At 38.7% G+C, this 15,849-nt stretch overlaps 1 long non-coding RNA gene across 3 annotated transcripts in view; it reads left to right on the top strand.

Annotated features, from left to right (window-relative positions):
- The window catches only part of LOC109563719 (uncharacterized), a 273,799-nt gene that overhangs the window by 145,820 nt on the left and 112,130 nt on the right, over positions 1 to 15,849 (top strand). For all 3 annotated transcript variants that reach the window (XR_011568371.1, XR_011568370.1, XR_011568372.1), the window contains one exon: positions 4,113 to 4,268. This is a non-coding gene — a long non-coding RNA (uncharacterized lncRNA). The remainder of the gene's footprint in view (positions 1 to 4,112; positions 4,269 to 15,849) is intronic.

Here is a 15,849-nt window from a genome sequence, read left to right as displayed (position 1 = left end):
TCATATTGCCTCATTTTAGTGATGTCTTCTCCCAGGAGTAGACTGTCCTGGCACGTGAAAGGATTTGCAGTTTGCAAAACTGCCTCTTTGAGTTCAATACATGTATCTTGAAAGTGAAAGTGTTAATTGCACAATTGTGTCTGACTCTTTGTGACCCCATGGACTGTAGCCCTCCGGGTTCCTCTATCCATGGGATTTCCCAGGCAAGAATAGTAGAGTAGGTAACCGTTCCCTTCTTCAGGGGATCTTCCTGACCCAGTGATCAAACCCAGGTATCCTGCATTGCAGGTTGGTTCTTTGCTATCTGAATACATGTATTTTGGTTTGTCCTATATTTGTTTGCCAACTGAAGACACCAAAGTCATGATTAAGTTGTGTCTATCCAAAATACAAGAAATGGAGGCTGTTTATTCATTTTTACCCCTTCTCCCTTTTATCTCATTGCCCCTAAGATGTGGAAGCACTTTCTCACCCATCACACTTTGTGTTCAGCCATGGTCATTCTCTCAGTAGTCTCTGAAGTACCTCTGTTCATGTATTTTCACAAATAATTACAGCATAATTGCAATATAATTTGCATTTGAATTTGAGAGCTGTGTGGAGCTACTTACTGGGGAATCGTAGGGAAGAACAGCTTTTGGTCCATATTCCGAAGGAAGACTACGGGAGAAATATTTTCCTAAATGCTCATGAATTTTGAGGCTAGAAGTAGTTTTTTTCCAGTATGATCCAGTAGAAGCCTTGGCTGAATCACTCATAAGACTAAGTTCATTTTTAGCCAGAGGGATACTTTCCTTAGGCTTTTTTATGGGGAGAAGGAAGACAGACATTGCATCCTTTTAATTATGCCTGGTTCCTTTAAATCTCAAGGAGAGTTGTAATTTGGAGAACTCCATCTGCGTGGAGCAAGCCCTGACCATGTTTGCCATCTATCTCTACTGACCACACCACTTACCATATAGCAAACATCCGCCTTGCACTGATGGCTATGTATTTTCTTGGGTTGTGTGTTTTTCTTGTTTTATGACTGGGTTGTTAACTCTAAGATCAAGTGTTTCCAAAATTGGATCCCAATACTGCCTGGATCAGAACCACTTGAGGTGCTTGGATGTTTAACAAGCTTCTCATGTAATCCTTTTGCAATATCTGAAGTACCAGAGAGGCTGAGCATGCACTTGCAGTTCTATGGGGGATAAAATCAGTAATACTAAAGTTTTTGATACTTTTGCCAGAAGCCCGAGTGGAGGAGAGTCAGTCTTAGAGTCTTATTTCCCCCAAGTGTGTGTGTCTATTTTTATGTATTTTAATCTAGAAACACCCATGGGTTACACTTTTGAAGTTAATGTATGAATTTAAAATGTATAAAAAAATGTATAAAAATGTATGTGTATAAAAAATGAACTTTATTTTTTAATTTTTCACTTTTTGGAGCTTATTTTATAATAGTATATACAAGGAGTAGGTGAAATTCTAGTGGGTCGCTGGATATTGTATTAATTTTAATTATTTGCAGTCAGAGAGAAGAAAGACCTGGTAAACTGGGTCTTCAGGTCTGAGATCATAACTTGTTTTGAGTTACTGCTCTAAATTGGACAAGTCCCACAAAATCTGCTTAATTTTCCATTCCACAAAATAGATGTAACATCTGTTGTCACTTGAGAAGGTATAACAAATGAAATTTATTATGCAGTGATATACTTAGACATCCTGAGAAGAAAGTTTTAAATTAATAGAGATATTATTTGGAATAATAGAGATAATATTTCACAGATACTATCTGTGAAAACTGTGGGAATTTTTAGAAATTATTCAGTTCTATACACACTGTCTATATATAGGATATTTTATTCTATAAAATTTCTGAGAAACCACAGAGATGTTTAGGTGTTGCTGAAAGTTTTTGTGTCTAAAATGCACATTTTACTTTACCTTTAAGATATCTGAATTGCTGTTTATCTAGATCTCTTTTTCTTTCAAATATAAATGTTAAAAAATGATTTATTTTCATAACTTATTGGGTATTCATGTGAATTTTTTATTAAATAAGTTTGATGTATGACATTGTATAAGTTTAAGGTATGCAACTGGTGATAAATTTATGTATTATGATTGTTATTGTGATATTTTTCACCTTTGTCATATTACATAATTATCCTTTCATTTCAGTGGTTGGAATAATTAAGTTCTAGTCTGTTAGTAAGTTTGATGATTATAGTATAATATTGTTGTCTAAATTCATTATACTGTGCATTAGATTTCTATGGCTTATTTACTACTTTTAAGTTTATACTCTTAAACAACATCTAACTTACTCTCCAACTCCCTGGTAACTACAATTTTACTCAGTTTTTACAGGTTTGGCTTTTTTAGATTCCACATGTAAGTGATTCATATAAGTACTTGTTTTTCTCTGTCTGACTTAGCTCATTATCATAATGTGCTCTAGGTGCATCTATATTGTTGCAAATGGCAGGATATCCTTCTTTCTCATAGATGAATAATACTCCTCAGTAGGTAAAGAGTCCTCCTACAATGCAGGAGACCTAGGTTCGATTCCTGGGTTTGGAAGATCCCCTGGAGAAGGAAATGGCGACCCACTCCAGTATTCTTGCCTGGAAAATCCCATGGACTGTAGCCTGCCAGGCTCCTCTGTCTATGGGATCGCAAGAGTCGGACACGCCTTAGCAACTAAACCACTGCCACCAATCAATCTATCTATCTATGCCTCCCAGATAGATCAATGGTTAAGAATCCGCCTGCCAATGCAGGAGACACAAGAGACTTGGGGTTGATCCCCAAGTGGGGATCTGTGGGGAAGATCCCCTACAGATGGAGATGGCAACCCACTCCAGTATTCTTGCCTGGAAAATCCCATGGACAGAGGAACCTGGTGGGCTGCAGTCCATGGAGTTGCAAAGAGCTGGACATGACTGAGCACAAATGCACATCTATCTGTCTGTCTGTCTATCTATCTGTCTGTCTACCCATCCATCCATCTCACATCTTCCTTATCCATTTGTTCATTCATGGACATTTAGGTTGTTTGCATGTATTGGCTATTGTGAATAATACTGTAATAACCATGAGAGTATATATATCTCTTAAATCTTTTTTTCTAACTGTAACTTTTAGAGCATAGTTTGCTAACTCCTTAAAATCAAAGATTTAGTTTTAAAACTGAAGCATGTTCTTTTCTATTGTATTACGAAGGAATAAGTAGGATGTTTTGAGTACTTGATTGTAGATGCAAACTCCCCAAACTTCTTTCCCTCTCGTTTGCCTTCTGCAATATCTGCTTTTCCCTGAGCTCTTCTTCTTTTCTGTAGTTGAAATTGCATTTTACCCCAACATGTCCAATCTAGTCACTTGATTCTACTTCTGTCTGACACAGTCTCTCTTTATTATTTTTCTTCTTTCTGTGTTGTGACAATCTCTTCTTTGCTCTAATCAAGTCTAGAAATATTTTCAACCCCACTGCCATTTTCAACTTTCCCGCCCATCCAAGAACATTTCCACTGCTTCACATTATATTAAAAGCACATGAGAGATCCCCTGCAATGAAATAACTTGTGGTTTTTTTTTTTTCTAGATAGTTATTTCTATGGATTAGCTGTTTAGGGTCACTAATTAATTAATGATCCAAGCTATTGTGCAATCATTTATGAGGCTTTGGATAACAAATCTTCAATCTTCTTTCTTTGTAATATTGTCTCTTATATTTCTATCAAAATCAATTCAATTCAACAAATATTTGACCACCTACCATTTGTTCAGCTGCATGTTAACGTGTGTGTGTGTTTCTGTGTTAAGGGGAATATTGTGCCTATCTGTGGGAAATTTACCTGTGGAGTTCAGTAGAGAGCACTGAGAAAGGAATGAAGATTTGTTATCCACTATTCTATTATTTCTGCAGTTTTTACAAATGAAACTCAAATGTCTCCATCGATTTAAACTTTTCTTCCTAAGATCTCAAAGAATATAATTGCGTGATAAAATCCATTTGAATGCTACCCGCTATTATAGTGTTTATTCATTGAGTTGGTAAATTTCTTTCAATAGCAAAAGCAATACCCTCAAGTTATTTATATTCTCTCTTATCTGTTAATTTACAGATGGGGGCACAGAGAAGACAGAGGGAAGTGGAGGGCCTCAAGGTATATTTAGAGGAAGACAAACAGGACCCCATGATGAATTGGACATAAGGGAGATAAAAAATGAGAAATCAAGGATCACATCAGTTGTTTTAATCCTCAGAACGACCTTAGAAGGTGAGTGTTACTATTGTTCACAACTTACAGACAACCAAGACATTGAGAAGAGTAAAGCCTTGCCAAAGGCTGTGTACTTACTTAGTAAGTGAAGATGTGAGGACTGAACCCAGCCTAGCACATTTTTTCAAGGGTGATATTTGATTTTAAGTTTTTCATTTTAGCATATTCTCATTTATCTTGAATTCAAGACCTAGAATAGATCCAAATCGTACTTTTTTCTTTTAAATAAATTAGAATCAACTATTAAATAAGTTAGCTGGTCTCAGGGATTTATTTAAAAATCTAACTTCCAGAATGTTTTATAAAGTCCACATCAACTTAGTTTGATATGTACTTAATATAACTACTCTAGTATGCAGAGAAAAAAAGAATACTTATAACAACGACTCTTAAGAATAATGAGATACTGAATTTCTTGCCAAATCACCAGTGAGAGACTGTGTTTGTTTAGAAGTATTTTATTCTTTTATTTTATTGTGTTCTAGGACGTTGATAATCTATATCAATTGATATCATCTTTATGAACACAGTTTAATTTCATCTTAACAGTCCCTCAGGTATCCTTACCTCCTTAGAGGCAGGAATAAGTTAAATTTCATGTTTTCAAGAATGCAATAAAATTTCTTTAACGAAAGCAAATACGATAGACTATCTTCCCAGAAAAACTTAGTGTCAGGTGGGATGAAGGGAAAGACGTCCCCAAACAACACCTGTCCCCCACCCCCGCCAATACGCATTTGCCTTTGTAAGAAGATTGTTTCATCAGGACTTGGTTGATGAGACAATAATGAATTCCTCTGAGTTAGGGTAATGTCTGTGGGGGGAGGAAATCTGCTTATGAGTCAATGGGTTTTGATTATACATATGTAACTTCCTCTATTTCTTTGTAATTTGAAGTATGTATCATAATCTGAGGCCAGCTGTTTATAGCACTATAGGATCTGATTAAGATATATGAATTTTGTTGGATGAAAGCATTGAGGGTTTGGGAGGAGAGGATGGTTCTCAAAGGAGGCCAGATGGGTTTTGTTTTCAAAAGTGGAGACGGTATTTAAGGACAGAAATTTTGTATACTTTTGTCTCTAGCAGAGACAATATCAAGCAGACATCATGATTTCAAAGGCATTGTACATGGAAATGTATTATAATTTCATTTTTCATACACCAGGTATGTCCCATTGTTCCATGTCCTTTTACATTTTATTTTTCAAGAAACTCTGGAAATCCTTCCATGATCAATTTAAAATGAGAAGCAAATTATTTCAGGAAGATAAAATATGCACTTTTTCTATAAAATATGTTACATTTGTTGGGAAATTTATGCTGCAATTTCATATTTTAAAGTTTTTCAATTCAAGAAACTGTACAGCTTTTCCTTTATTCCATTTGATTGTTTAGAAATACAGCCTCTAATAGTGAACACTTGAATGTACAAAATTAGAGAAATGTATTCACAAATATTTTTTAATCTAAGTACAAATATGGATCCTCATACATAAATCTCTATTTAATTTAGTAATATAGTAGTCTTACCAAACCATTTATTGCTTGCTTCACTCACTGAATGGATAAAACAATACATAAGTGCTTCACCCACATAACTGTAAGATTTAGTGTGTACTTCAAACATTTAGTATTATTGATTTTACTACATAGGGTTTTATTCCTAATTTTTTCTCATAGCCAAAATTTATTTAGCTGATAGGGGAAAGATCTACCTATGTGTCTGATATTTGTTTTTCAGGATTAGAACCTTCAATCTGTAATGTTTCTTATATTTATTTTCTAGATTTAGATTATAAAATTATATATGAATCTATTTTTGGCTCTTACACCATTAATGCTACCCACAATAGAACATAATTAAACCTTTAAAATTAATAGGACTGCTCAGTCCCACTATGTGAGCGTACATTAGCTGATAGTTATTCACAGGGCTAATTAATCTGTGATACTGTTATTGACACCTTAGCAGAACACATGTTGAAGTTATTTTTCTTCAGGTGCTAGTGTGGTCAGTCATGATGCAGGGTTGCTAATGCATATGGAATTGTACCTGAGAATGGAACAGTCCTTTCAAGAGATTAGATCTATGACTTTGGTCTTTACTTGTGTGTATGCTCAGTCACTTCAGTCATGTCCGATTCTTTGCAGCCCTGTGGACTGTAGCCCACTGGGTTCCCCTGTCCAGGGATTCTCCAGACAAGAATACTGGAGTGGATTGCCATGCCCTCCTCTAGGGTTTCTTGCCAAACCAGGGATCAAACCCACGTCTTCTGTGGCTCCTGCATTGTAGGTAGATTCTTTACCACTGAGCCACCAGGGAAGCCCGTTCTTTATATCGTACAACAATATCATATGAGCTATTACTTCATATTTTTAAAAACATTTTTGGAAAAGCATGGGGAACTAGATAAATTTTGGTCCTGTAGATGGCGATAACATACAACATTGCAAGAAGTCTACAGAATATAAATAAAATCTTGATCCAGAGCTTGTGATTTATGTATGTACAAGATATACCACCCAAGTTTCACTTTTGGGAATACTAAACAGTATCACTTTAGAGCTGGAAACTCATTGAATATTTGTAACCATTCCCAGGTGGCACTAGTGGTAAAGAACTCTCCCGCCAATGCAGGAGACTCAAGAGATGTGGGTTCAATCCCTGGGTCTGGAAGATCCCCTGGAGGAGAGCATGGCAACCCAATCCAGTATTCTTGCCTGGAGAATCCCATGAATGGTGGAGCCTGGAGGGCTACAGTCCATAGGGTTGCAAAGAATTGGACACGACTGAAGCAACTTAGCACAAAAGATGATAATGATACACCGACAGAAAATAAAGTAGAATGGTTAATACAGACTTTGTGAAGCTGGTAGTAGGTAAAGGTTCATAAAGAGTACAGGTACTCAGCCCATTAGGATGGACATTTTGTTTCGTAGCAAAGGAGTAAGGGGCAATTTAATGTGTACAAGTTGCTGTTTATTGTTCCAAAAACAACAAATGGGCTTGCAATTGAAATCACAAGATAAACTCGGCACGAAGTAAAACAAATTCAATCTTTCATATGCATGTGAATATTTTCAATACTTCTCCTTTCCCCAAAATAGAGACCTAGACATGAATTGAGACCTTCTCTATTCTTCAGATGTAGACTGTGATACATGAAAGACCGTGCCTGCACAGGTGTGCACTCAGAGAGGTCAGGCAGCAGTAGCCCTTCCATCTCAGCTTTTCTGAAGTGATGCTTATCATTCTCTGGGAAAGTGCTGATCACAGCCTTGAGTCTGTGGGCTCAGACCCTCATTGGCAATGATGTCTGTGACAGGGAGGCTAGATTTAGCCCAGCCAGTCGCCAGGACAATCTAGAATGGTTAAGCCTCTGCTTAGCAGGAAGTTGAGACAAACAGCTTTCAGTGTTTGTGATGGATCGATCTTGAAAGTGATTCTTTGTCAGAATGAGAAAATATAAGAATTTCTGGGTGGGAGGTAGTACATCCTAGATGATTCTGAAATGTCTTCCTTTTCCTACTTGTGGGAGAGTTCACTTCAATTGAGAATCACTATTCTGAAGATAGAAATAAAACTAAGAATTTTAATTCCTAGAAGGGAAGCACAGGCAACTTCCATATTTCTGAAACATTTTTTGACAGATCCATACTAAGAAATATTGGGTTGACCAAAAGTTTGTTTGGGTTTTTCCATAAGACGTAATGGAAAAACCTGAATGAACTTTTTGATCAACCCAGTATATTTTATACCACAACTCACTACACTCAAAGCTGCTGTCTCTCACATACAAACACAAATACACACACTACTGAATAACATTTTAAATTCAAAACAACACCATGGCGTTCTCTGTTATCTTCTCATTTTTTTCTACCGTATTTTTAAAAGTTGTGGTATTGATCAATGAAATCAATCATTTTGTCTATTAATGAGTAGTAACCCACAATTTCAGAGAAGGCAATGGCACCTCACTCCAGTACTTTTGCCTAGAAAATCCCATGGACGGAGGAGCCTGGTAGGCTGCAGTCCATGGGGTCTCTAGAGTCGGACATGACTGAGCGACTTCACTTTCACTTTTCACTTTCATGTATTGGGGAAGGAAATGGCAACCCACTCCAGTGTTCTTGCCTGGAGAATCCCAGGGACGGGGAAGCCTGGTGGGTTGCTGTCTATGGGGTCGCGCAGAGTCGGACACGACTGAAGTGACTTAGCAGCAGCAGCAGCAGCAGCAACCCACAATTTGAAGAATAATGATCTATCTTATATCTGTCAATACCTATATCTAGAATGCAAGTTTGTCTTAACCAAATGGAGGAAGAAAATTTTCCCTCTAACACATCCTCATCCAGGGTCTTAGTGGTTGTTACTTCTTCTTGAAATGCTTACTGGGTTACTCAACTCACTTCAGGTCTTTGTTCAAAAGTATCTTCCCTAAGAAGGCTTACATTAGATTTTCCTTAATATCCTATTTAACTTTTCAACCTCCCCAGTGCTTCCTGCTTTATTTTCCTCTGTAATACTTTCCTGGTAGCTTAGCTGGTAAGGAATCTGCCTATAATAGAGGAGACCCTGCTTTGATTCCTGAGTCAGGAAGATCCCCTGGAGAAGGGATAGGCTACCCACTCCGGTATTCTTGGGTTTCCCTGGTGGCTCAGATGGTAAAGAATCTGCCTACAATGCAGGAGACTTGGGTTAGACCCCTGGGTTGGCAAGATCCCCTGGAGGAGGGCATGGGAACCCACTCCAGTATTCTTTCCTGGAGAATCCCCATGGACAGAGGAGCCTGGCAGGCTGCAGTCCATGGGGTCATAAAGAGTCAGACATGACTGAGGGACTAAGCACAGTGCAGCACGCAGTACCCTATACTATACCATAAAGCATGTTGTGTTTTTAGTCGCTACGTTATGTCCAACTCTGCAACCCCAAGGACTGTCGCACCAGGCTCCTCTGTCCATGGGATTTTCCAGGCAAGAATACTGGAGTAAGTTGCCATTTTCTTCTATCTTCCCAACCCAGGAATCGAACCTGTGGCTCCTGTGTGTCTCCTGCATTGCAGGTGGATTCTTTACCACTGACCACTGGGGAAGCTCCACTATAAAGTATAGTACTTCTCTATAGTATTATAGTATAATCACCATCTGACATACTAAATGATGTTAGTGATTTGTGTGTTTGTCTCTCTCCACTAAGATGTTAGCTCCACAGGCAAGGAGAGTTTTGTTTGTTTTATTCATCATTGTATCTTCAGTGCCAAGAACAGACCTGGAACCTGATAGTTGATCCATATACATTTATTGAGTAAATGACAAGTTGACTGAATGCATGAAAAAAATCTTGTCTCAAAAGAAAGACAGTTCAGCAGAGGAAGAATTAAATGTAATTCCAAACTTCATTTCTGTTCCTCTAAGAATTTTAAAGAGGATTTAATATTTTCCTTATAGCTTCATATATTCAAATCTTTTTTCTTCAGCCAGCTTTCCCACACTTCAGTAGCTGTGCTGAAACTTCTCCTCTTAACTCTCATTCTCAGTTGTGCCCACACAGCTTTCCTGCAGTGCCTACCTGCATGGATTTTATTTTCTTCTCCTTCCTGTGCTTCCATATCTCTATTCCAATGATGGAGAGAGGTTTTATGTTCTTACCCCGCAGCTGTGCTGGGTGGGCATGTCCCTTAAAGGCATCTGGACCCTCTGTGCCCCAATACCTCTTTCTTCCTGTGGGGCCACCCATTAGGAATGCTTAAGACATGTTTAGGGTGTCAATAAATGAGGGACAAAAAGTATGTCATTTTTGAATAAGTTTCCTATTTAAAAATATTGTATATAAAAAAGATTGAATGAGAAGTTTCAGATTTTCTTCATTAATAACACAACTATTGGTGAAAACTAAAAGCTTTACAGGAGCGTAATGAGACTCATGTCAACTGCTTGAAAGGAAAACGGAAAGCAGATTTCATACTCAATTATTAAATTGAATCAGTCACATCAGTATCTCAATTTTCAGGTTTATATCTTCCAGTATAACACAACAACATGCTCACAAATTTGATTTGAGTTCAGTTCAGTTCAGTCGCTCAGTCGTGCCCGACTCTTTGTGACCCCATGAATCGCAGCACGCCAGGCCTCCCTGTCCATCACCAACTCCCGGAGTTCACTGAGACTCACGCCCATCGAGTCAGTGATGCCATCCAGCCATCTCATCCTCTGTCATCCCCTTCTTTTCCTGCCCCCAATCCCTCCCAGCATCAGAGACTTTTCCAATGAGTCAACTCTTCACATGAGGTGGCCAAAGTACTGCAATTTCAGCTTTAGCATCATTCCTTCCAAAGAAATCCCAGGGCTGATCTCCTTCAGAATGGACTGGTTGGATCTCCTTGCAGTCCAAGGGACTCTCAAGAGTCTTCTCCAACACCACAGTTCAAAAGCATCAATTCTTCGGCGCTCAGCTTTCTTCACAGTCCAACTCTCACATCCATACATGACCACTGGAAAAACCATAGCCTTGACAGGATGGACCTTTGTTGGCAAAGTAATGTCTCTGCTTTTCAATATGCTGTCTAGGTTGGTCATAACTTTCCTTCCAAGGAGTAAGTGTCTTTTAATTTCATGGCTGCAGTCACCATCTGCAGTGATTTTGGAGCCCAAAAAAATAAAGTCTGACACTGTTTCCACTGTTTCCCCATCTATTTCCCATGAAGTGGTGGGACCGGATGCCATGATCTTCGTTTTCTGAATGTTGAGCTTTAAGCCAACTTTTTCACTCTCCACTTTTACTTTCATCAAGAGGCTTTTTAGTTCCTCTTCACTTTCTGCCATAAGGGTGGTGTCATATGCATATTTGAGGTTATTGATATTTCTCCCGGCAATCTTGATTTCAGCTTGTGTTTCCTCCAGTCCAGCATTTCTCATGATGTACTCTGCATATAAGTTAAATAAGCAGGGTGACAATATACAGCCTTGACATACTCCTTTCCCTATCTGAAATCAGTCTGTTGTTCCATGGCCAGTTCTAACTGTTGCTTCCTGACCTGCTTACAGATTTCTCAAGAGGCAGGTCAGGTGGTCTGGTATTCCCATCTCTTTCAGAATTTTCCACAGTTTATTGTGATCCACACAGTCAAAGGCTTTGGCATAGTCAATAAAGCAGAAATAGATGTTTTTCTGGAACTCTCTTGCTTTCTCCATGATCCAGCTGATGTTGGCAATTTGATCTCTGGTTCCTCTGTCTTTTCTAAAACCAGCTTGAACATCAGGAAGTTCACGGTTCACATATTGCTGAAGCCTGGCTTGGAGAATTTTGAGCATTACTTTACTAGCGTGTGAGATGAGTGCAATTGTGCGGTAGTTTGAGCATTCTTTGGCATTGCCTTTCTTTGGGATTGGAATGAAAACCGACCTTTTCCAGTCCTGTGGCCACTGCTGAGTTTTCCAAATTTCCTGGCATATTGAGTGCAGCACTTTCACAGCATCATCTTTCAGAATTTGAAATAGCTCAACTGGAATTCCATCACCTCCACTAGCTTTGTTTGTAGTGATGCTTTCTAATGCCCACTTGACTTCACATTCCAGGATGTCTGGCTCTAGGTGAGTGATCACACCATCGTGATTATCTGGGTCATGAAGATCTTTTTTGTACAATTCTTCTGTGTATTCTTGCCATCGCTTCTTAATATCTTCTGCTTCTGTTAGGTCCATACCATTTCTGTCCTTTATCGAGCCCATCTTTGCATGAAATGTTCCCTTGGTATCTCTAATTTTCTTGAAGAGATCCCTAGTCTTTCCCATTCTGTTGTTTTCCTCCATTTCTTTGCATCGATTGCTAAGGAAGGCTTTCTTATCTCTTCTTGCTATTCTTTGGAACTCTGCATTCAGATGCTTATATCTTTCCTTTTCTCCTTTGCTTTTTGCTTCTCTTCTTCTCACAGCTATTTGTAAGGCCTCCCCAGACAGCCATTTTGCTTTTTTGCATTTCTTTTCCATGGGGATGGTCTTGATCCCTGTCTCCTGTACAATGTCATGAACCTCAGTCCATAGTTCATCAGGCACTCTATCTATCAGATCTAGTCCCTTAAATCTATTTCTCACTTCTACTGTATAATCATAAGGGATTTGATTTAGGTCATACCTGAATGGTCTAGTGGTTTTCCCTACTTTCTTCAATTTCAGTCTGAATTTGGCAATAAGGAGTTCATGGTCTGAGCCACAGTCAGCTCCTGGTCTTATTTTTGCTGACTATATAGAGCTTCTCCATCTTTGGCTGCAAAGAATATAATCAGTCTGATTTTGGTGTTGACCATTTGGTGATGTCCATGTGTAGTATCTTCTCTTGTGTTGTTGGAAGAGGGTGTTTTCTATGACCAGTGCATTTTCTTGGCAAAACTCTATTAGACTTTGCCCTGCTTCATTCTGTATTCCAAGGCCAAATTTGCCTGTTACTCCAGGTATTTCTTGACTTCCTACTTTTGCATTATAAGTCCCCTATCATGAAAAGGACATCTTTGGGTGTTAGTTCTAAAAGGTCTTGCAGGTCTTCATAGAACCGTTCAACTTCAGCTTCTTCAGCGTTACTGGTTGGGGCATAGACTTGGATTACTGTGATATTGAATGGTTTGCCTTGGAAACAAACAGAGATTATGTAGCACCAGTTAAATATTTTGCAACAGGGATCATCTGTACCAATTAAAGCCAGCAACCCTCCTATTTTCTTGTTCCACCTTGTTTTAACACCTTTTAGAGAGACATAATCGGAAAAGGCAATGGCAACCCACTCCAGTGTTCTTGCCTGGAGAATCCCAGGGATGGGGGAGCCTGGTGGGCTGCCATCTATGGGGTCGCACAGAGTCGGACACGACTGAAGTGACTTAGCAGCAGCAGCAGAGAGATGAAATAGAGAAGATGGTTATGTTATTTTCTCAGCTTCCTTCCCCACTCCAAACTAGTATGCCTTGTAGAAATATTATGTACTTTTATTGTGAAGATACTATTTAATATTTCTTTGCCTTTTTTTTTTAAGGATGGACTGTGGTCTTTAACCTGGTCTTGGATAGATTGCATGCAAACTGTGTAAAATATAACTCTGGTGGCACTTATTCCTTAGCAATATCAAAAGACATCTTAAATTATATTAGTGACTTCTTAAAATGACCTTATTTCTAAAAAGTTGAACAGAATCAGTGATTAGCTGGTTCTCATTTTTCTCTGATGTTAGTATTCTAGGCGTGGAATTTCTTCTGTGATAAACATGGATTGGGGTCTGGCTGGGTGTGAGTACAGGTATACACTGCATATGAGCAAAAGACAGCACTGCCACGGGGTTTGTGGCAGGTTTTGTGCCTGACTTAGATCTCATTACCAGAGAGGTGGACTCATCTTTGAGCTGCTATGTGTGTTTTCCAGCCTAGAGCCCAGCCCCCTTTCTTCCAGTGGAAAACTCTGTGGAGCCATCCACACTTCTCAGGGGATCAGCTTGAAGCTAGACTTCAGTTAAAACCACTGTCCAGTGCTTATTTCCCTCTTCAGAAAGAATCTCTCAGACTTGGGTGGCACAGTGGATAGGAGTCTGCCTGCTAATGCAGGGGTTGTGGGTTTGATCTCTGGTCCAGGAAGATTCCACATGCTGCGAGGCACCCAAGCCCGTGTACCACAACTTCTGAAGCCATGCTCTAGAGTCTGTGTGCCACAACGACTGTAGCCTGCAGGCCCTCGAGCTGCCCACCGCAACTACTGAGCCTGAGCGCCGGGAGCCTGTGCTCCACAATAAGAGAAGCCACACAATGAGAAACCCATACACTGCAACCAAGAGTGGCCCCCACGCTTTGCAACTACAGAAAGCCTGTGCACAGCAACAAAGACAAGATAATAAGATAATAAACCAGTGCAACCAAAAATAAATAAATAATTTTTTTTTTTAAAGAATCTCTCATACAAGTATTGCTGTTTGGCGCTCTGCTTCTAGGAAACCTAACCCAAGGTAAGATTTGAAGGATGAGCAATTCTCTGACTTCGATCTTATCCCTTGTCACCTCAGTGCTCCAGGGAACAGTTATCCCTGAGGATAACTGAGAATATTTCCTGTATTTTTTGTGCAATTCTGCCTTTTTAGAAACTGTAAGATGGAGAAAATAATCCTGGAAACTGTATTTTATGTTTTTGTCTGGCTGGGCAATTCATTCTTTTTTTTTTTTTTCCTAAGAACTGTTGATCTCTTTGACTTGAGTCAGTTAATTGGGAAATTGTTTTCCTATTCTAACTTTATCCTTTCAGATTTTTTAATCAGTAGTTTCTAGATGTTTAAACTGAAAGTATGAAACAACCATCAGTATCCTTTAGCTCTTAATCAGTCCAACTTGACTCCAAGGCCACTGAATGGTAGGGAACCAAACACTGCTGTGAATGCCTATATCAGAAAAATCCATGTGTCTGCCTCATGTTGGAGAAGGGAAATAAACCCAGAGTGATTCCCTTCCTCTTTCAAAATCTTAAGTAAATGCCTCCTTTTGACAGAACAATAATTGCATATAGAATACTAGGGAGAGGAGAGGAGTTGGGGAAATGCATTTCCTAGGCTTCTATCCTCTGTGGTACAGAGTAGAGTCTAGGAGAGAATGGGGAGGAGGAATTGAGAAGCAGGGGAGACTACATTCCAAAAGAATGTAATATTCACTGCATTTCAGTGCACTGCAATATTCAGTGCAATATTCAGTGCAAAAGAATGTAAATTCCCTCTCCACTCTGGTAAGTGAAAAAAAAAAAAAAAAATGGAAGTTTTAGTTGCTAAGTTGTGTCCAGTTCTTTGGGACCCCATGGCCTATAGCCCACCAGGCTCCCCTTGTCCATTGCATTCTCCAGGCAAGAATACTGGAGTGGGTTGCCATTCTCTTCTCCAGCGAATCTTCCCAACCCAGGGATCAAACCCAGGTCTCCTGCATTGCAGGCAGATTCTTTACCATCTGACCCAAAGATGAATCCATCTGCTCTAGGAACTAGAGATCAAGAATAGTTTGGCATATTGAATATGTCTGACTTAAGTTCACATTAATATTGGATACTGGCTCTCCAGTTTAAGCAATGAAGATATTGAGATGTAAATAAAAACAAATCCAGAGCTAGATTAAGGCAAAAGACTGATTTTTTTCATAAAGTAAAGGGAAATTATATAGTTTTATAAGATATTATATTATTAGGTTTATGTAGATTAAAAAAGGTGTGTACTTTAAAAACAGTTGAAGACATAGATGTCTTTGAGACTAATTTTGAATTTGATCCATAGGGAGAAGTTCATGATAAGGGAAAGAAAATTTAATTGTCAGAGCCATATGGTTAGATGTGAATGGAGTTCAGATAGGACTCCTAGAAAATGTCAATTCTGAAAACAAACTGTAAAACTGAGATAGAAGCATAAAATAGGATAACTTTTTTCTTACCAGAGAAATATAAGCATACTTTTGACACAAGATTTAGTAAAAAATGAAAATTAAAATTTTCTTCTTCCATTTTACCAAATGTGCAGTATGGAATAATAATTATTATTATCTGTATATTCTTTTAATGATATCAATAAAAGTAT

The sequence above is a fragment of the Bos indicus genome, chromosome 9 (genome assembly GCF_029378745.1).
Source record: "Bos indicus isolate NIAB-ARS_2022 breed Sahiwal x Tharparkar chromosome 9, NIAB-ARS_B.indTharparkar_mat_pri_1.0, whole genome shotgun sequence".
In the NCBI taxonomy this organism is placed as follows: domain Eukaryota; kingdom Metazoa; phylum Chordata; class Mammalia; order Artiodactyla; family Bovidae; genus Bos; species Bos indicus.
The sequence above is the reverse complement of the archived record's forward strand: the minus strand, read 5'-3'. Positions and strand labels throughout refer to the sequence as shown.